Genomic DNA, 5,199 nt, shown 5'->3' with positions numbered 1-5,199 from the left:
TAAATATTAGAGGGACAATAGTAATAACTATAGATTGAGTCTGACACTCTTCTGGCTCAAAGTAATTGGCTAAAATGTCCTGGATTGTGTTCCTCTAAAACAGTGATGGCGAACCTATGACACGCGTGTCAGCAATGACACGCGTAGCCATTTCTGATGATATGCGGCCGCATGCCGAGGATGAAACATTTGCTGCTCCTGAGGATGAAACATTTGTGACTAGAGTCTTGGAGTTAGTTTTTTCCTCAAAGTGACACACTACCCGAGTTATGCTCAGTTTTTTGGCGAAGTTGGACACACCAAGCTCAAAAGGTTGCCCATCACTGCTCTAAAAAAAGGTTGAAATGAGCCCCTTCTTAAAGATGACCAACTGAGGCAGGATGCAGGGGGAGCAGAGGAGGTGGTTTGGAAGGGATGACTAGAAGGCAACAAAGTACTTCATGAATGCAGGCATTACAGATGCACGAATTTGTGCACCTGGCCTCTAGTATATTTATAAATCCCAATGTCATTGTGACATTTTTTTAACAAAACTGCAATGTTGACTTAGTGTCTACTCTAATACCAGGTCCTTTTCTGACAGAAAATTACTTTTCTACAATATGAAAAGTTAGTCATCAAAATAGAATACAATATTCTGTATAAGAAAAATTAATTTGTAATTTATTTTTATGACTATTAAATGTACTTTATTATTATTCACATATGGATTTCAGTCTGAGATTGAATTAAGATGACACAGATCATTTTGACTTATATAGAAAGCCCAGGAGGATACAATGGGCCTGCTGGTACCAACACATTCTTGAATAAAAGTAGCATGAGGCTTATACTGTGAAAGATCCACAAGCAATTTTAATTTCTTCCCGCTACTGTCATGCATCCTAAAATTTAGGATATATACCAACTAATAATAATATTTACCTAAGAAAAAATATGTGAAAAGAAAGTCTGCTATGAAATATATTCTACATTTGCACAATATATGCCACTATAGCCAGGGCCAAATGGAATTAATGTCTTAAAATTACCATGAGCTAGCTATATTCAGACCAGTCCTATAAGTCATTAACAGAGGTAATCAAAACATGGTCAAAATTGCTTTGATGGCAAGAAAATTTTCTTTTCCCAGTATCTTCTGGATTTTCTAGGTTATTCGTTATTATTCTAAACTGTAAAACAAGAATAATTTTATTGATATGTTTCCAATTTTCATTTTCCAATATACTTTATTCTTGGGGTCAAATATATGACCCACATACAATGCTTATTCTGTAAACTAACCCCCTTTAAGCTCCATTCTGTTTTCTTAACTCTGTTTTCCCTCTTCCTAATTTTCTCTGCCTATTTTAAGTCTTTCATTATATTGCTGGTATCTGTGTAAACCATTTCATATTTTTTTCTGCAAAAAGACAGTTGTGCCAGCTGGCGTCCTCTGAGAAGCAGACAACATGATGTGATTAGACATGCAGGAAATTGTGGGGGAACTGGTAAAACATAAAGAGGAGGGAGCCCGGCCAGTATGGCTCAGTGGTTGAGTGTCGATCCAGGAACCAATAGGTCATAGTTCAATTCTCAGTCAGGGCACATGCCCTGGTTGTAGGATCAATCCCCAGTATAGGGTGTGCAGGAGGCAGCAGATCAATGATTCTCTCTTATCATTGATGTTTCTATCTCTCACTGTCCCCTCCTCTCTGAAATCAATAAAAATATTTTTTTTAAAAGAGAGAGGAGGGAGCAGAAGTATCCAGGAAGAGGCTCCCAAGGAATAGAAGCAATAATCAAAAAGCTCCCAGCAAACAAAAGCCCTGGTCCAGGCGGCTTCACAAGGGAATTTTACCAAAACTTCAAAGAACAACTAACACCTATCCTCCTCAAACAATTCCAAAAAATCCCAAAGGAAGGCATATTTCCAAGCTCTTTTTATGAGGCCAGCATTATCCTAATTCCAAACTCAGATAAAGACACTACAAAGAAAGAGAACTTATACCTGATGAACATAAATACTAAAATCTTCAACAACATATTAGCAAATCAGATCCATCAATATATTAAAAAGATCATACACCATGACCAAGTGGGATTTATTCCAGGGCCGCAAGGCTGGTACAATATTTGCAAATCAGTAGACGTGATACATCACATAAACAAGCTGAAAGATAAAAACCACATGACCATATATCAATAGATGCAGAAAAAGCATTTGACAAAATCCAACACCCTTTTTTGATAAAAACTCTCAGCCAAGTGGGAACATATGACAAACCTACAGCCAACATCATACTCAATGGGCAAAAACTAAAACCATTTCCCCTAAGAACAGGAACAAGACAGGGATGTCTGCTTTCACCACTCTTTTTCAACATAGTACTGGAAGTCCTAGCCACAGCAATCAGACAAGAAGAAATAAAAGGCACCCAAATTGGAAAGGAGGAGGTAAAACTCTCATTATTCGCAGATGACATGATATTGTACATAGAAAACCCCGACAACTCCACCAAACAAAACTAAATTTAATGAAGGAATTCAGCAATGTAGCAGGATACAAAATTAACACCCAGAAATCGATGGCATTTTGTACACCAATAATGAATTCTCAGAAAGGGAAACTAAACAAACAATCCCGTTTTCCATTGCAACAGAAAATATTAAGATACCTAGGAATAGACTTAACCAAGGAAGCAAACGACTTGTACTCGGAAAACTACAGGACGTTGTAAAAAGAGATAAAGGAAGTCCCTGGATCCCTGCTCAGCCTCACCTGTGTGTCAGGCAGCCGCCTCCACAGCCACAGCCGCCACCAGGCTCCCCTCCAGGACCACAGCAGCTGCAGCTCTCGCCCCTGAAGGGGCTCGGCCAGGCGAGCAGACAAGGAGAACATGCCCCCAGCCTCAGTGGCACCTGGGTGCTGGCCACCAAGACCACCAAGAGGCTCTTCCAGGAGCCGGCCAAGCTGAAAGCTCAGGTCCCTGCCCGGGGCGTGCAGGATGAACCACTACTGAGAGAAACCCCCGCCTTTGTCACCTTTCCATGGAATACCATGACATGGGCAGATGGATGAGAAAGCCGAGCTTCCTTCTGGACAGCTGAGGGCGGGGGGGGCCTTTCCCAGCACTGGGCAGCCCTGAAGCCCGAGGAGAGGCACTTCATTTCGCACGTGCTGGCCTTCTTAGTGGCCAGCGATGGCATCCAGAATGAAAACTTGGCTGAATCCGGTTTGGCTCAGTGGATAGAGCATCGGCCTGTGGACTCAAGGGTCCCAGGTTCGATTCCGGTCAAGGGCATGTACCTTGGTTGCGGGCACATCCCCAGTAGGGGTGTGCAAGAGGCAGCTGATCGATGTTTCTCTCTCATCGATGTTTCTAACTCTCTATCCCTCTCTCTTCCTCTCTGTAAAAAATCAATAAAAAATTTTAAAAAAAAGAATGAAAACTTGGTTGGAGGGGTTTAGCCAAGAAGTTCAGATCACCGAAGCCCGCTGCTTCCACAGCTTCCACATTGCCATGGAAAACATCCATTCTGAAATGTACATTCTCCTCATTGACACTTACATTAAAGATTCCAAGGAAAGGGAGCTCCTCTTCAATGCCGTGGAGACGATGCCTTGTGCCAAGAAGGCAGCCTGGGCCTGGCGATGGATGGGGCACAATGAGGCCGCCTGTGGAGAACGTGTTGTAGCGTTTGCCGCAGTGGAAGGAATCTTCTTTTATGTTCTTTTGCGTCAATATTCTGGCTCAAGAAATGAGACCTGGTGCCTGGCCTCATTCTCCAACCAACTGAGGAGCAGAGGTGAGGGTTTGCACTGAGACTTTGCCTGCCTGATGTTCAAACACCTGCTGCACAAACCTTCAGAGCAGAGGGTGAAAGAGAATCACCAACGCTGTGAGGACAGAGCAGGAGTTCCTCACAGAGGCCTTGCCAGTGAATTTCATCGGGATGAATTGTACTGTGATGAAGGGGTACATTGAATTCGTGACGGACAGACTCACGCTGGAGCGGGGTTTTAGCAAGGGTTTCCGAGTAGAAAGTCCATTTGACTTCGTGGAGAATATTTCACTAGAAAGGAAGACGAACTTCTTTGAGAAGAGAGTGGGCGAGTATCAGAGGATGGAAGTGATGCCAAGTCCAACAGAGAACTCTTTTACCCTGGACGCTGACTTCTAAATGAACTGAACGTTTGCTCTTCTTTCGCTGATTTTTTTTTCCTTCTCAAAAGAAAAATTAGCAACTTTAAGTCTTATCAACTAGCTACACCATTAACATTTGTTAATGGCATCTTTAAAACTGTAGCTACCCCAGCATGAGCCCTGTTTGTTAATGGTCTGAACTAGAAGGGAAGCATAGACAAAGCTGCTCTGAGTCTTTGGAGGCTCCTGCCCAGTGTCTAGCTGTTACTAGCAGGCAGGCGTCCATGACCTCACTGGCTCTCAGCAGAGCTCTTTGGGGATATGGTCGCTCTGATCAGCAGGTTGAGCATTAAGTTCCTACCACATGGCCATTGGAAGACATCAGCCTTGCTGCTTCAAAGCAGATTGTAAAATTTACTTATTTGTACATAAAATTGGCACTTTATCCACAAATTTAAAAAAAGAGAGATAGAGGAAGATACAAACAAGTGGAAGAATATACCATGTTCATGGATTGGTAGAATTAACGTCATTAAAGTGTCCATACTACCCAAAGCAATCTACAGATTCAATACAATCTCTATTAAAATGCCAATAGCATATTTTGCAGATCTAGAGCAAATACTCCAAAAAGTTATATGGAACCAAAAAAGATCCCAAATGGCTGCAGCAATCTTGAGAAAGAAGATCACAATACCTGATATCAAGTTATACTACAAAGCCACTGTAATCAAAACAGCCTGGTACTGGCATAAGAACAGTCATATAGATCAATGGAACAGAACAGAGACCCCAGAAATTGACCCAGGCCATTATGATCAATTAAAATATTTAACAAAGGAGGCAGGAACATACAATGGAGTCAACACAGTCTCTTCAATAAATGGTGTTGGGAAAATTGGACAGATACATCCAAAAAAATGAAACAAGACCACCAACTTACACTACACACAAAAACTCAAAATAGATAAAAGACTTAAATGTAAGTTGTGGAACCATAAAAATCCTAGGATAAACCATAGGCAGTAAAATCTCAGACATGTCTCATAGCAATATGTTTGCAGATACGTCT

At 41.7% G+C, this 5,199-nt stretch overlaps 1 pseudogene; it reads left to right on the top strand.

Moving 5' to 3' along the window:
• The first annotated feature begins 1,466 nt into the window (after nucleotides 1–1,466).
• Nucleotides 1,467–4,164, top strand: LOC103288136 (ribonucleoside-diphosphate reductase subunit M2-like; annotated as a pseudogene).
• Nucleotides 4,165–5,199: the final 1,035 nt, after the last annotated feature.

Source organism: Eptesicus fuscus, chromosome 7, assembly GCF_027574615.1.
Source record: "Eptesicus fuscus isolate TK198812 chromosome 7, DD_ASM_mEF_20220401, whole genome shotgun sequence".
Lineage (NCBI taxonomy): Eukaryota > Metazoa > Chordata > Mammalia > Chiroptera > Vespertilionidae > Eptesicus > Eptesicus fuscus.
The sequence above is the reverse complement of the archived record's forward strand: the minus strand, read 5'-3'. Positions and strand labels throughout refer to the sequence as shown.